Raw genomic sequence first — 17,170 nt, 5'->3', positions numbered from 1 at the left:
CATGCGAGTAACTGATTGACTGTACAGTACATGGGAGGAATCAACACTCTGTATAAGCATTTTCCCAGTACACCCAGAACATTGCTCTGGGAACCAAAAGGAGTATCTCAGTTTCAAGGTAAGAAGCCTGGTGTGGTATCAGTAAGTCTCATGCAGGAACCAACCGTGCTGATATGACTTGTTTGTTTCGCAGTATAAAGGGTCTCAAATCAAATCAAACTTTATTTCTCACATGCTCCGAATACAACAAGTGTAGACTTTACCGTGAAATGCTGACTTACAAGCCCTTAACCAACAGTGCAGTTCGGGAAGAGTTAAGAAATATATTTAGCAAGTAGACTAAACTAAAAAGTAATAATAATAAAAATTAACATCAGGATTGTATTGAGTCAGTGAACCTCTGTGACTGTGATAATAAATATTGATTTCCTTTGAATTTGAGTCCTTAGTGGTGAATTTCCTCAACAACAGACAGAACAGTCCTTCTCTTATCAAGTCATTGTATTGTTATTGCATATTTTTTTATTATAATGTATTCTACATTTGTATTGTTACATATTGTATGTAGTTGACAAGGTAAATTGAATAAGCAGAAAATATGTACGATATACTGAGCATAATCCTATTTAGCAGTTCAGAGAGTACAGAGGATGAATCCTATTTCTCACAGATCCATCTGTATTTATAGGAACAGTCATAGTCCCACCATTCTCCTGTGTCTGATGACCAGGAGTAGAAATACACACAGTTCTCTGCTCCACCACCATTAGGCTCTTTACTGTTCCAATACCTGTAGGAGAAATAACACATAGAATCAGGCTGTCCACTGTTCCAATACCTGTAGGAGAAATAACACATAGAATCAGGCTGTCCACTGTTCCAATACCTGTAAAAGAAACAACACAGAATCAGACTGTCCACTGTTCCAATACCTGTAGAAGAAACAACACAGAATCAGGCTGTTCCACTGGTCCATTACCTGTAGAAGAAACAACACAGAATCAGGCTGTCCACTGTTCCAATACCTGTAGAAGAAACAACACAGAATCAGGCTGTCCACTGTTCCAATACCTGTAGAAGAAACAACACAGAATCAGGCTGTGCACTGTTCCAATACCTGTAGAAGAAACAACACAGAATCAGGCTGTCCACTGTTCCAATACCTGTAGAAGAAACAACACAGAATCAGGCTGTCCACTGGTCCAATACCTGTAGAAGAAACAACACAGAATCAGGCTGTCCACTGTTCCAATACCTGTAGGAGAAACAACACAGAATCAGACTGTCACTGTTTCAATACCTGTAGAAGAAACAACACAGAATCAGACTGTCACTGTTCCAATACCTGTAGGAGAAACAACACAGAATCAGGCTCTCCACTGTTCCAATACCTGTAAAAGAAACAACACAGAATCAGACTGTCCACTGTTCCAATACCTGTAGAAGAATCAGGCTGTCCATTCTGAACCTACTTCTCCAGACAGTGATGTCATAGTGACACAGAATTCATTAATGTCTTACTTTGTGGTCAGTGGTGTGTCGTCCACCCATTTCCAGGTCCCCTCAGTAACAGAGTCAGTCAGACCAATCCAGACATAGTTCTTTACCCCGCATAACCAATTGACAAATGTCTGTAGATGTGGAAGAGAGACAACATTGTTAATACCTGCCATTTCTACTCGCTGTCTCGCTCCCTCTGTCTCTCTCTCTGTCTCTCTCTCTCTGTCTCTCTCTCTCTGTCTCGCTCCCTCTGTCTCTCTCTCTCTGTCTCTCTCTCTCTGTCTCTCTCTCTCTGTCTCTCTCTCTCTGTCTCTCTCTCTCTGTCTCGCTCCCTCTGTCTCTCTCTCTCTGTCTCTCTCTCTCTGTCTCTCTCCCTCTCTCTCTCTCTCTCTGTCTCTCTCCCTCTGTCTCTCTCTCTCTGTCTCTCTCTCTCTTGTCTCGCTCCCTCTGTCTCTCTCTCTCTGTCTCTCTCTCTCTCTGTCTCTCTCTCTCTGTCTCTCTCTCTCTGTCTCTCTCCCTCTGTCTCTCTCCCTCTGTCTCTCTCCCTCTGTCTCTCTCCCTCTCTCCCTCTGTCTCTCTCCCTCTGTCTCTCTCCCTCTGTCTCTCTCTCTCTGTCTCTCTCTCTCTCTCTCTCTCTCTCTCTCTCTCTCTCTCTGTCTCTCTCTCTCTGTCTCTCTCCCTCTGTCTCTCTCTCTCTGTCTCCCTCTGTCTCGCTCCCTCTGTCTCTCTCTCTCTGTCTTCTTGTAGCAACAGGTCACACATCTTTGGTATTTCACTCAATATATCCAAGAGTATTTCAAAATTGGTTTTTTTTTTTTTCAAATTCTTTGTGGATCTGTGTAATCTGAGGGAAATATGTGTCTTCTAATATGGTCATACAATTGGGCAGGAGGTTAGGAAGTGCAGCTCAGTTTCCACCATATTTTGTGGGCAGTGTGCACATAGCCTGTCTTCCTTTGAGAGCCATGTCTGCCTACGGCGGCCTTTCTCAATAGCAAGGCTATGCTCACTGAGTCTGTACATAGTCTGTACATAGTCAAAGCTTTCCTTAAGTTTGGTCAGTCACAGTGGTCAGGTATTCTGCCTCCGTGTACTCTCTGTTTAGAGCCAAATAGCATTCTAGATTTTTGTTATTTCTTTCCAATGTGTCAAGTAATTATAATTTAGTTCTCTCATGATTTGGTTAGGTTTAATTGTGTTGCTGTCCTGAGGCTCTGTGGGGTCTGTTTGTGAACAGAGCCCCGGGATCAGCTTGCATTGGGGACTCTTCTCCAGGTTAATCTCTCTGTAGGTGATGGCTTTGTTATGGAAGGTTTGGGAATCGCTTCCTTTTAGGTGGTTGTAGAATGTAACAACTCTTTTTTGGATATTGATAATTAGCGGGTATCAGCCTAATTCTGTTCTGCATGCATTATTTGGTGTTTTACGTTGTACACAGAGGATATTGTTTGAAGAATTCTGCATGCAGTCTCAATTTGATGTTTGTCCCATTTTGTGAAGTCTTGGTTGGTGAGCGGCAACCTCACCAGACCTCACAACCATAAAGTGCAATAACTGGATAACAGATTCAAATATTTTTTGCCAGATCCTAATGGGTGTGTCAATTTTATGTTCCTTTTGATGGCCCTTCTTGCCTTGTCTCTCAGATCCTTCACAGCTTTGTGGAAGTTACCTGTGGCGCTGATGTCTAGACCGAGGTAAGTATAGTTTTTTTGTGTGCTCTAGGGCAACAGTGTCTAGATGGAATTTGTAATTGTGGTCCTGGCGACTGGACCTTTTTTGGAACACCATTATTTTTGTCTTACTGAGAGTTGTTGTTGGTGTTGCTGTAGGCCCTCCTCGGTTGGTGACAGAAGCACCAGATCATCAGCAAACATTTGACTTCAGATTCTAGGATGGTGAAGACCGGGACTGCAGACTGCTCTAGTGCCCTCACCAATTCTTTGATATATATGGAGAGGGAGGGTATTAAGCTGCATCCCTGTCTCTCTCTCTCTCTACCACACACACACACCTGTTGTTCTTGGCTCTTGATGACCACCAGGTGTGCTCCTCTATTTCTGCAGTCCTGTCTGCTCTCCTCCCAGGATTTTTTCTCAGTAGAGATGTAGTAACAACTGCTACCAAGCTTCTTCCATCCTCGAGGACACACTATAAGTTGAACATTTCCTGCTTTAGTCACTTTATTACAACATTTAATTAAATATCAATCAAACACTCAAGGAAGACAGGACACTAACTAATGGACAGTTTGGAAGTCGGACTTTGTTTCACACATTTTTCATTTAAATATTTCCTTTAATGTAAGTTGAATTGCCTGTTTATAAGTGACGTGTGAACAGATACAGAGACTGTGAAACAGAACAGTCATTAGACAATTTGACTCACCTTTCTCAACTAAAGATTGTTTCAGACGTTCTGTCTCTTTCTGTAGCTGGTCTCTCTCTTTGGTCAGAGTGTTGTAACTGGTCTGTAGCTGGTCTCTCTTTTGGTCAGGGTGTTGTAACTGGTCTGTAGCTGGTCTCTCTCTTCAGTAAGGTTGTTTCCGCAGGTCTGTAGCTGGTCTCTCTCTTCAGTCAGGGTGTTGGAACTGGTCAATTGGTTCCTCTCTGTGAAATAATACAACCAATGAACAAGGTAACAGTGGAATTTGGTGTCCGTTCTGAATGTAATTGACTGGAATGTAAATGTAATTGAACCGTGGTCATTACACCACTGATGATGAAGAATGTTTGAGTGAGAACAGATCAAACTCACGGTAGAGAAACAGGCCTATGATCCCAGCCAGTAGGAGAACACACAGCAGCCCCAGACACACTGCAGCAGCTCCAGAGTATCTCTTCCACCACTGACAAGACCCTGAAGAACAAATCATTACCATAAAAACTTGCTGTATTTGTGTCTAATTTTGTGTCCATTTGCTGTTTGAATCACTGAGGGAAATACACAAGATTGACAAGGGACAGAACACCAAAACTGAGTTCCAGAACCTCACATATTCTACTGCTTGACTTCCAGAACTTCTTACAGAATATTGGCTTAAACATAGTGCAGAGTTCAGGCACCCAAAATGATTGCCGGCACCTATTTAATTCTAAATCATACTTAATTTGTTATTTGCTTCGTAAACAACAGACTTTTCCAACAATGCAGAGTTAAAGATACAACATTTAAAATAGTGACACAATAAATAAATACACAGTGAATTAACAAAGAAGAATAACAAGTCTAAATAACATGGCTACAGAGCATTTGGAAAGTTTTCAGACCCCTTGACTTTCTCTACATTTTGTTACGTTACAGCCTTATTCTAAAATGGATTCAATTGTTTTTTCCCTCATCCATAAAAATTGCAAAAGTGGTGGCTCGGCAATAGTGGGGGACCTACCGAATCGTCTGCCCATCTCTCCCCCAGACCCCCCAGACCCCTGCTTGACGGCGCCCTCATGTGGCAGAGCCAGGTTCTTCCCCTGCCTGCTATCATCGACTCATGCACCGACAAGAGTTTCCTGGACCGTGGTGTCGTTACCCAGTTGGGCCTGGACTCTGTTCCACTCGATTCACCCCTCGATGCCAACGCTCTCAAAGGACAGCTCCTTGTCCGTGTCTGGGAGAGGACCGTCCCTGTCATCCTGCATCTCTCTGGAAACCACCAGGAAAGGATCACTTTCCACATAATCGACTGTCCTCACTCTCCCCTGGTTCTTGGCCATCCATGGTTAAAGATGCACAACCCTCAGATCGACAAGCACCACATCGTGTCCTGTCATCAGTTCCTCCAGAGTATCATGATATAGCTCCTGTGTTCAGCAAGCACCACATCCTGTCCTGTCATCAGTTCCTCCAGAGTATCACGATGTAGCTCCTGTGTTCAGCAAGCACCACACCCTGTCCTGTCATCAGTTCCTCCAGAGTATCATGATATAGCTCCTGTGTTCAGCAAGCACCACACCCTGTCCTGTCATCAGTTCCTCCAGAGTATCACGATCTAGCTCCTGTGTTCAGCAAGCACCACACCCTGTCCTGTCATCAGTTCCTCCAGAGTATCATGATATAGCTCCTGTGTTCAGCAAGCACCACATCCTGTCCTGTCATCAGTTCCTCCAGAGTATCACGATGTAGCTCCTCTGTTCAGCACCACATCCTGCCCTGTCATCAGTTCCTCCAGAGTATCACGATCTAGCTCCTGTGTTCAGCAAGCACCACATCCTGTCCTGTCATCAGTTCCTCCAGAGTATCATGATATAGCTCCAGTGTTCAGCAAGCACCACATCCTGTCCTGTCATCAGTTCCTCCAGAGTATCACGATCTAGCTCCTGTGTTCAGCAAGCACCACATCCTGTCCTGTCATCAGTTCCTCCAGAGTATCACGATCTAGCTCCTGTGTTCAGCAAGCACCACATCCTGTCCTGTCATCAGTTCCTCCAGAGTATCACGATGTAGCTCCTGTGTTCAGCAAGCACCACATCCTGTCCTGTCATCAGTTCCTCCAGAGTATCACGATGTAGCTCCTGTGTTCAGCAAGCACCACATCCTGTCCTGTCATCAGTTCCTCCAGAGTATCACGATCTAGCTCCTGTGTTCAGCAAGCACCACATCCTGTCCTGTCATCAGTTCCTCCAGAGTATCACGATGTAGCTCCTGTGTTCAGCAAGCACCACATCCTGTCCTGTCATCAGTTCCTCCAGAGTATCACGATGTAGCTCCTGTGTTCAGCAAGCACCACATCCTGTCCTGTCATCAGTTCCTCCAGAGTATCATGATATAGCTCCAGTGTTCAGCAAGCACCACATCCTGACCTGTCATCAGTTCCTCCAGAGTATCACGATCTAGCTCCTGTGTTCAGCAAGCACCACATCCTGTCCTGTCATCAGTTCCTCCAGAGTATCACGATCTAGCTCCTCTGTTCAGCACCACATCCTGTCCTATCATCAGTTCCTCCAGAGTATCACGATCTAGCTCCTGTGTTCAGCAAGCACCACATCCTGCCCTGTCATCAGTTCCTCCAGAGTATAATGATCTAGCTCCTCTGTTCAGCACCACATCCTGTCCTATCATCAGTTCCTCCAGAGTATAACGATCTAGCTCCTCTGTTCAGCAAGCACCACATCCTGACCTGTCATCATTTCCTCCAGAGTATCACGATCTAGCTCCTGTGTTCAGCAAGCACCACATCCTGACCTCTCATCAGTTCCTCCAGAGTATCACGATCTAGCTCCTGTGTTCAGCAAGCACCACATCCTGACCTATCATCAGTTCCTCCAGAGTATCACGATCTAGCTCCTGTGTTCAGCAAGCACCACATCCTGTCCTGTCATCAGTTCCTCCAGAGTATCATGATATAGCTCCTGTGTTCAGCAAGCACCACATCCTGTCCTGTCATCAGTTCCTCCAGAGTATCACGATCTAGCTCCTGTGGTCAGCAAGCACCACATCCTGTCCTGTCATCAGTTCCTCCAGAGTATCATGATATAGCTCCTGTGTTCAGCAAGCACCACATCCTGTCCTGTCATCAGTTCCTCCAGAGTATCACGATCTAGCTCCTGTGTTCAGCAAGCACCACATCCTGACCTATCATCAGTTCCTCCAGAGTATCACGATCTAGCTCCTGTGTTCAGCAAGCACCACATCCTGTCCTGTCATCAGTTCCTCCAGAGTATCACGATCTAGCTCCTGTGTTCAGCAAGCACCACATCCTGTCCTGTCATCAGTTCCTCCAGAGTATCACGATGTAGCTCCTCTGTTCAGCACCACATCCTGCCCTGTCATCAGTTCCTCCAGAGTATCACGATCTAGCTCCTGTGTTCAGCAAGCACCACATCCTGTCCTGTCATCAGTTCCTCCAGAGTATCATGATATAGCTCCAGTGTTCAGCAAGCACCACATCCTGTCCTGTCATCAGTTCCTCCAGAGTATCACGATCTAGCTCCTGTGTTCAGCAAGCACCACATCCTGTCCTGTCATCAGTTCCTCCAGAGTATCACGATCTAGCTCCTGTGTTCAGCAAGCACCACATCCTGTCCTGTCATCAGTTCCTCCAGAGTATCACGATGTAGCTCCTGTGTTCAGCAAGCACCACATCCTGTCCTGTCATCAGTTCCTCCAGAGTATCACGATGTAGCTCCTGTGTTCAGCAAGCACCACATCCTGTCCTGTCATCAGTTCCTCCAGAGTATCACGATCTAGCTCCTGTGTTCAGCAAGCACCACATCCTGTCCTGTCATCAGTTCCTCCAGAGTATCACGATGTAGCTCCTGTGTTCAGCAAGCACCACATCCTGTCCTGTCATCAGTTCCTCCAGAGTATCACGATGTAGCTCCTGTGTTCAGCAAGCACCACATCCTGTCCTGTCATCAGTTCCTCCAGAGTATCATGATATAGCTCCAGTGTTCAGCAAGCACCACATCCTGACCTGTCATCAGTTCCTCCAGAGTATCACGATCTAGCTCCTGTGTTCAGCAAGCACCACATCCTGTCCTGTCATCAGTTCCTCCAGAGTATCACGATCTAGCTCCTCTGTTCAGCACCACATCCTGTCCTATCATCAGTTCCTCCAGAGTATCACGATCTAGCTCCTGTGTTCAGCAAGCACCACATCCTGCCCTGTCATCAGTTCCTCCAGAGTATAATGATCTAGCTCCTCTGTTCAGCACCACATCCTGTCCTATCATCAGTTCCTCCAGAGTATAACGATCTAGCTCCTCTGTTCAGCAAGCACCACATCCTGACCTCTCATCAGTTCCTCCAGAGTATCACGATCTAGCTCCTGTGTTCAGCAAGCACCACATCCTGTCCTGTCATCAGTTCCTCCAGAGTATCACGATCTAGCTCCTGTGTTCAGCAAGCACCACATCCTGACCTCTCATCAGTTCCTCCAGAGTATCACGATCTAGCTCCTGTGTTCAGCAAGCACCACATCCTGTCCTGTCATCAGTTCCTCCAGAGTATCATGATATAGCTCCTGTGTTCAGCAAGCACCACATCCTGTCCTGTCATCAGTTCCTCCAGAGTATCACGATCTAGCTCCTGTGTTCAGCAAGCACCACATCCTGTCCTGTCATCAGTTCCTCCAGAGTATCATGATATAGCTCCTGTGTTCAGCAAGCACCACATCCTGTCCTGTCATCAGTTCCTCCAGAGTATCACGATCTAGCTCCTGTGTTCAGCAAGCACCACATCCTGACCTATCATCAGTTCCTCCAGAGTATCATGATATAGCTCCTGTGTTCAGCAAGCACCACATCCTGTCCTGTCATCAGTTCCTCCAGAGTATCACGATCTAGCTCCTGTGTTCAGCAAGCACCACATCCTGTCATCAGTTCCTCCAGAGTATCACGAGAGGTACATCCAGCGCTCCTCTCCCCTGTAGCCAGTTGTATAACCTCTCTCACCCCAAGCTGGAGGCTATGGAGAGATACATCCACGATTCCCTGGTTGCAGGACTTATCAGGCCTTCTTCCTCCCCGGTGGGTGCTGAGTTTTTCTTTGTGAAGAAGGATGGGTCACTGAGGCCGTGCAAGTAACTTGATTATGCCATTCTTAGTGCAAATTTAGACAAAATAAAAAGACCTAGCTAAGACAAAGTCAAACAGTTCCTTTAAAAATTGTGATTCATAGACTTCCGTGGGCTGAATAACATCACAGTGAAGAACAAGTATCCTTGCACACTCATCAGTTCTACTTTTTCCCTCCTCCATAGTGCCACTGTGTTCACCAAACTGGACCTCCGGAATGGCTACCACCTTGTGCGCATCAGAGAGGGGGACGAGTGGAAAACTGCGTTTAACACACCACTTGGCCACTGATTATTTGGACATGCCTTTAGGTCTTACTAACACCCCTGATGTTTTCCAGAACCTGGTCAATGATGTGCTGAGGGATGTGATTGGACGCTTCGTTTTTGTCTTTGTGGATGACGTTCCGATTTTTTTCTAAGGACCCTGAGTCTCACCAGCAATACTTTCGCCAAGTTCTCCAATGGCTTTTTGTCAAAGCTGAGAAATGTGAGTTCCATGCTTCCTCTGTGTCTTTCCTGTGTTGTATTATTGCACAGGGGGAGTTACGTACGGACCCCACCAAGACATGACAGTCACAGAGTGGCCTACGCCCTCTAATCCGAAGCAGATATAGCATTTCCTGGAGTTTGCCAATTTTTACATACGTTTCATCCTCAACTACAGTCGTCTGGCAGCACCTCTCACCACTCTCACCTCCCCTCCACTCTGTTCCACTGGACCCCTCAACTACAGTCGTCTGGCAGCACCTCTCACCACTCTCACCTCCCCTCGTCTCCGTTCCATTGGACCCCTCAACTACAGTCGTCTGGCAGCACCTGTCACCACTCTCACCTCCCCCTCCACTCCGTTCCATTGGACCCCTCAACTACAGTCGTCTGGCAGCACCTGTCACCACTCTCACCTCCCCCTCCACTCCACTCCACTGGACCCCTGAGACAGAGGCAGCGTTCCCACTCTCACCTCCCCCTCCACTCCGTTCCACTGGACCCCTGAGACAGAGGCAGCGTTCCTGGAACTCACCGCTTCACCTCCACTCCTCACTCAGCCAGACCCAGAACTATAGTTCATCATGGAGGTGGATGCCTCCGACACCGGGGGAGGTGCTGTTCTGTCCCACTCTGATCAGAAGCTCCAAAAATTTGCATTATTTTCCCGTAAGCTCTCACCTGCAGAGAGGAATTTTGACGTCGGTAATTGGGAACTGCTGGCAGTTAAGCTGCCTCTTGAGGTTTGGTGTCACTGCCTGGAGGGCTCTGTTACCCCCCATTCATCGTGTGGACTGACCATAAAAACCTGTCCTACATCCAGACCGCCAAACGTATGAACTCCCGACAAGCCAGATGTTCTTCAACGGTAGATTCAATTTCACACTTACTTATCGCTCCGGTTCTAGGAATACCAAGCCTGACGTCCCGCCAGTTAACCGCCGACAACATTGGTTCCGAACAGCATCATGTTGTGGGGGTGCTTTGCTGCAGGAGGGACTGGTGCACCCTCATAAAATAGGCTGGCATCACGAGGAAAGATAATTATGTGGATATATTGAAGCAACATCTCAAGACATCAGTCAGGAAGTTAAAGCTTGGTCACAAATGGGTCTTCCAAATGAACAATGACCCCAAGCATACTTCCAAAGTTGTGGCAAAATGGCTTAAGGACAACAGAGTCAAGGTATTGGAGTGGCGATCACAAAGCCCTGACCTCAATAACATAGAAAAGTTGTGGGCAGAACTGAAAAAGCATGTGAGAGCAAGGAAGCCTACAAACCTGACTCAATTACCCCAGATCTGTCAGGAGGAATGGGCCAAAATTCACCCAATTTATTGTGGGAAGCTTGTGGAAGGCTACCTGAAAGGTTTGACCCAAATTAAACAATTTAAAAGCAATGCTACCAAATACTAATTGAGTGTATGTAAACTTCTGACCCACTGGGAATGTGATGAAAGAAATAAAAGCTGAAAGAAATCATTCTCTCTACTATTATTCTGACATTTCACATATATATATATATATATAATCCTATTAATATATATATATATAATATATTAATATATTATATATATATTGTTTTGAAGTCACTATGTTTTCAATCATAGTGGTGGCTGCATCATGTTATCAGTATGCCTGTCATTTTTAAAGGACTGGGGAGTTTTTCAGGATAAAATAAAAATAAAAATAAATAAATAAATTTACAAAAAAATTAGAATTGAGAATTGAGAATTGAGCTAAGCACAGGATATATCCTAGAAGAAAACTTGTTTCAGTCTGCTTTCCACCAGACAACCTACAACACAAGGCCACATCTACACTGGAGTCTGTTCCAGTCTGCTTTCCACCAGACAACCTACAACACAAGGCCACATCTACACTGGAGTTTGCAAAGTTACAGTTGTGATTGAAATCTACTTGCAAACCTATGGTAAGACTTCAAAATGGTTGCCAACTAATGATCAACAACCAATTTGACAGAGCTTGAAGAATTTTGAAAATAATAAATGGGCAAATATTGTATAATCCAGGTGTGGAAAGCTCTTAGAGACTTACCCAGAGACTCACAGCTGTAATCGCTGCCAACGGTGATTCTAACATGTATTGACTTGGGTGTGAATATTTATGTAAATGAGAAATGCTGTGTGTGTGTGTGTGTGTGTGTGTGTGTGTGTGTGTGTGTGTGTGTGTGTGTGTGTGTGTGTGTGTGTGTGTGTGTGTGTGTGTGTGTGTGTGTGTGTGTGTGTGTGTGTGTGTGTGTGTGTGTCAGTGTCGAGTATTACACCAGGTTAACTGTTACCTGAATGTTGATCACCAACCTTCTTGCAGGTCATGATGGGTCTTTCGTTGTTGTATATTTGATCATTAATATCCATGGTCTCTATTTTATTTCTTTTTTTGCCACTAAATCCATCGCAGTTTTCATAGATTTCCTCAGACATCTTTACAAACGTGTGTTGAAATGCAGTAACTTCTACTGTTGTATCTTCTACTGTTGTAACTTCTACTGTTGTAACTTCTACTGTTGTATCTTCCACTGTTGTATCTTCTACTGTTGTATCTTCTACTGTTGTAAAGTCTGCTGTTATCTCAGTTGTAGGTTCCTGTCTGTTCGCTGCACAGCTGGAGTCTCTGTGTGACTCAGTCTAATGTCAGAGACAGTTTTAACAGTCAACCTCATTAAAGGGGAAACTGTCTAACCAATAGTACGACACTAACCACCACCATGTGACCACAGACTTAGAATCATGTTTGTTTATCACAGTGAAGATTAGTTTGTATATTTAGTTCATATTAGTTTAGTTTACCACAGTGAAGATTAGCTGTGTAATTAGTTGTATATTAGTTTAGTTTACTACAGTATAGATTAGTTTGTATATTTAGTTTATATTAGTTTAGTTTACAACAGTGTACATTAGCATTGAAGTGACAATATATTCACGTGGAGTAAAATGGGACCCTGTGAATTCACACGTCAACAGAGCATGAGTCTGGTTTTGAGAGGTTACGTAGCACTACACAGCTGATTCTAGTAATCAAGGCTTGAGAATGAATTAATAATGATCTTTGTAGTGTTGTGTCAAAAACTAAAACGTGCACACCTTGGGGTTCCCAGGACCGAGTTTTGGGAAAAGCTGTGTTACTTCAATGGCCATGTAGACTTTTATAAACTATGTCTCCTGTGTGACATGGACACCAGAGATAATAGTTATTCAGAGATGTATGTATCTTTCTCAGAGAGGGACTGAGATCTATATTTACTGTCTCCTGTGTGACATGGACACCAGAGATAATAGTTATTCAGAGATGTCTCTATCTTTCTCAGAGAGGGCCTGAGATCTATATTTACTGTCTCCTGTGTGACATGGACACCAGAGATAATAGTTATTTAGAGACCTTTACTCACACTTCTCCTTTCCTCTTCCGGGTAGGGGGGGGGGACTAAATGTCTCTCTCTCCTTCCATATCTGTCTCTCTCTGTATCTCCCTCTCATGTACAATATGCTGCAACATGATAGCTGCAGGACCTAAACAGCAGAGAAGTCTAGTCTAACTCTTCATACTGCTACAACCTGATAGCTGCAGGACCTAAACAGCAGAGAAGTCTAGTCTAACTCTTCATACTGCTACAACCTGATAGCTGCAGGACCTAAACAGCAGAGAAGTCTAGTCTAACTCTTCATACTGCTACAACCTGATAGCTGCAGGACCTAAACAGCAGAGATGTCTAATGTTTTCTCTGCTGTCTCAGTGAGGAGAGTTATTCAGAGATATGTGTTAGACTGTATGTGTGCATCTGTCTCAGAGGGGTTTCAGTGGTGATGTCATTCACACCATTTGAAACTCAGTCGGTCCACTTCCTGTTATATTTTAAGCAGTGGTTTAATCTGAGACTCTGATGTGATGTTGAAAACAGCAGCAGGATGAACAGTAGCTCAATGCAAGACGGTGAACTCACAAAGAATAACTGCTGTCTCCTTTGTGACATGGACAACAGAGATAATAGTTACTCAGAGATGTCTCTGTCTTTCTCAGAGAGGGCCTGAGATCTATATTTACTGTCTCCTGTGTGACATGAACAACAGAGATAATAGTTATTCAGAGATGTCTCTGTCTTTCTCAGAGAGGGCCTGAGATCTACATTTACTGTCTCCTGTATGACATGAACAACAGAGATAATAGTTATTCAGAGATGTCTCTATCTTTTTTTCAGGGAGGGCCTAAGGTCTACAATTACTCTCACTTCTCCTTCCCTCTTCCTCATTATCTATCTACATCAAAACAAGCTGGCAGACAATAAGTGCACAAAACACTACCAGCTCACTGTTTATCTGAGGATAAGAAGTGTGAAGGAGTCCTGTGTGTAATTCCTTCCTTCCCACATCAGTAATAAGGGGTTGTGTCTGAGGAGTCCTGTGTGTAATTCCTTCCTTCCCACATCAGTAATAAGGGGTTGTGTCTGAGGAGTCCTGTGTGTAATTCCTCCCTTCAGCAGTAATAAGGGGTGTGTCTGAGGAGTCCTGTGTGTAATTCCTCCCATCAGCAGTAATAAGGGGTGTGTCTGAGGAGTCCTGTGTGTAATTCCTCCCTCCTTCAGCAGTAATAAGGGGTGTGTCTGAGGAGTCATGTGTGTAATTCCTCCCTTCAGCAGTAATAAGGGGTGTGTCTGGGGAGTCCTGTATGTATTTCCTCCCTTCACTAGCAATAAGGGGTGTGTCTGAGGAGTCCTGTGTGTAATTCCTTCCTTCACAGTAATAAGGGGTGTGTCTGGGAGTCCTGTGTGTAATTCCTCCCTTCACTAGCAATAAGGGGTTGTGTCTGAGGAGTCATGTGTGTAAATCCTGTTCCTTTACCAGTAAGTGTGTGTGTGTGTGTGTGTGTGTGTGTGTGTGTGTGTGTGTGTGTGTGTGTGTGTGTGTACCAGTGTGTGTGTGTGTGTGTGTGTGTGTGTGTGTGTGTGTGTGTGTGTGTGTCCTGTTCCTTTTACAGTAATAAGGGGTGTGTCTGAGGAGTCCTGTGTGTAGTTCCTCTCTTCCTTCACCAGTAATAAGGGTGTGTGTGTGTGTGTGTGTGTGTGTGTGTGTGTGTGTGTGTGTGTGTGTGTGTGTGTGTGTGTCCTGTTCCTTTACCAGTAATAAGGGTGTGTGTGTGAATAGGAGAGAGAGAAAGAGGAAGTGAGAGGTTGAAAATGTGTTCTTGGTTACCATCCATGTCTCGGTCATTTCCCCAGACCAGCTGTTGTCAGGGAAGCCTCCAGTGGGGGTAAAGGTTACAGTCTACACACCTCACACTCTCACATACACACCCTCACACACTCACATACACACCTCACACTCTCACATACACACACCTCACACTCTCACATACACACCCTCACATACACATACTCACACCTCACACACTCACATACACACACTCACATACACACACTCACATACACACACTCACATACACACACTCACATACACACACTCACATACACACACTCACATACACACACTCACATACACACACATACACACACTCACATACACACACTCACATACACACACTCACACTGTGTGTGTGTGTGTGTCAACCAACCAAAGACAAATTCTTCACCCCCCTTCCACCACCCCTTTCACTCAATCAAACCCTGCCTCTCTTCACCCCCCATCCCCCCCCCCCACCAGCCCCACCATCCCCCCACCCCCACCACCCCCACCACCCCACCACCCCTTAAAACCCCAGGGTTTTAAGACGTTACTAGAGTAATTCCGTGGACTATCTATCAGAGCAGCATACCACAAAGGAGACCCCCCGCCCAGATGATCATTAATTCCCCTGCCAGTGATGGTTTTGTACAGCCTACCGTGGCTTCCCGAGAACCCTACTAGACTTCATGTTAGATCAACTGTTATACAGTAGAGAGAACAGTCCTTCTAGACTCCATGTTAGATCAACTATTATATAGTAGAGAACAGTCCTTCTAGACTCCATGTTAGATCAACTATTATATAGTAGAGAACAGTCCTTCTAGACTTCATGTTAGATCAACTATTATATAGTAGAGAACAGTCCTTCTAGACTCCATGTCAGATCAACTATTATACAGTAGAGAACAGTCCTTCTAGACTCCATGTTAGATCAACTATTATATAGTAGAGAGAACAGTCCTTCTAGACTCCATGTTAGATCAACTATTATATAGTTGGGAGGAATCAACACTCTGTATAAGCATTTTCCCAGTACACCCAGAACATTGCTCTGGGAACCAAAAGGAGTATCTCAGTTTCAAGGTAAGAAGCCTGGTGTGGTATCAGTAAGTCTCATGCAGGAACCAACCGTGCTGATATGACTTGTTTGTTTCGCAGTATACTATTATATAGTAGACATATTAGTTCATTGTATTGTTATTGTATATATTTTGTTTTATTTTCATTATCTTGGTTATATCATGTGTTTGACAAGGTAAACTGAATAAGCAGGAAGTAGTTTGTTATTGGATAGAAGCTAAAGGAGCAACCAAACTGTATCTACCATGTAACATACTGTATCTACCATGTAACATACTGTATCTACTATGTAACATACTGTATTGTAACATACTGTATTGTAACATACTGTATCTACCATGTAACATTCTGTATCTACCATGTAACACACTGTATCTACCATGTAACATACTGTATTGTAACATACTGTATTGTAACATACTGTATTGTAACATACTGTATTGTAACATTCTGTATCTACCATGTAACACACTGTATCTACCATGTATCATACTGTATTGTAACATACTGTATTGTAACATACTGTATCTACCATGTAACATACTGTATCTCCCATGTAACATACTGTATTGTAACATACTGTATCTACCATGTAACATACTGTATTGTAACATACTGTATTGTAACATACTGTATCTACTATGTAACATACTGTATTGTAACATACTGTATCTACCATGTAACATACTGTATTGTAACTTACTGTATTGTAACATACTGTATCTACTATGTAACATACTGTATTGTAACATACTGTATCTACTATGTAACATACTGTATTGTAACATACTGTATTGTAACATACTGTATTGTAACATACTGTATCTCCCATGTAACATACTGTATTGTAACATACTGTATCTACCATGTAACATACTGTATTGTAACATACTGTATCTACCATGTAACATACTGTATTGTAACATACTGTATCTACTATGTAACATACTGTATTGTAACATACTGTATCTACCATGTAACATACTGTATTGTAACATACTGTATCTACCATGTAACATACTGTATTGTAACATACTGTATTGTAACATACTGTATTGTAACATACTGTATCTACTATGTAACATACTGTATTGTAACATACTGTATTGTAACATACTGTATTGTAACATACTGTATCTACCATGTAACATACTGTATTGTAACATACTGTATTGTAACATACTGTATTGTAACATACTGTATCTACCATGTAACATACTGTATTGTAACATACTGTATTGTAACATATTGTATTGTAACATACTGTATCTACTATGTAACATACTGTATTGTAACATACTGTATTGTAACATACTGTATTGTAACATACTGTATCTACTATGTAACATACTGTATTGTAACATACTGTATTGTAACATACTGTATTGT

At 43.7% G+C, this 17,170-nt stretch overlaps 1 long non-coding RNA gene across 1 annotated transcript; it reads right to left on the bottom strand.

Annotated features, from left to right (window-relative positions):
* Nucleotides 1-208: 208 nt before the first annotated feature.
* On the bottom strand, nt 209-12,153 carry LOC121843899. Its single transcript, XR_006081787.1, has 6 exons — nt 11,806-12,153; nt 4,258-4,359; nt 3,889-4,109; nt 3,515-3,651; nt 1,522-1,631; nt 209-790 (listed from the first exon to the last, which is right to left on the bottom strand). It is a non-coding gene; the product is annotated as an uncharacterized LOC121843899 (long non-coding RNA).
* Between the last annotated feature and the right edge of the window lie 5,017 nt (nt 12,154-17,170).

Source organism: Oncorhynchus tshawytscha, unplaced genomic scaffold, assembly GCF_018296145.1.
Source record: "Oncorhynchus tshawytscha isolate Ot180627B unplaced genomic scaffold, Otsh_v2.0 Un_contig_4256_pilon_pilon, whole genome shotgun sequence".
NCBI lineage: Eukaryota > Metazoa > Chordata > Actinopteri > Salmoniformes > Salmonidae > Oncorhynchus > Oncorhynchus tshawytscha.
The sequence above is the reverse complement of the archived record's forward strand: the minus strand, read 5'-3'. Positions and strand labels throughout refer to the sequence as shown.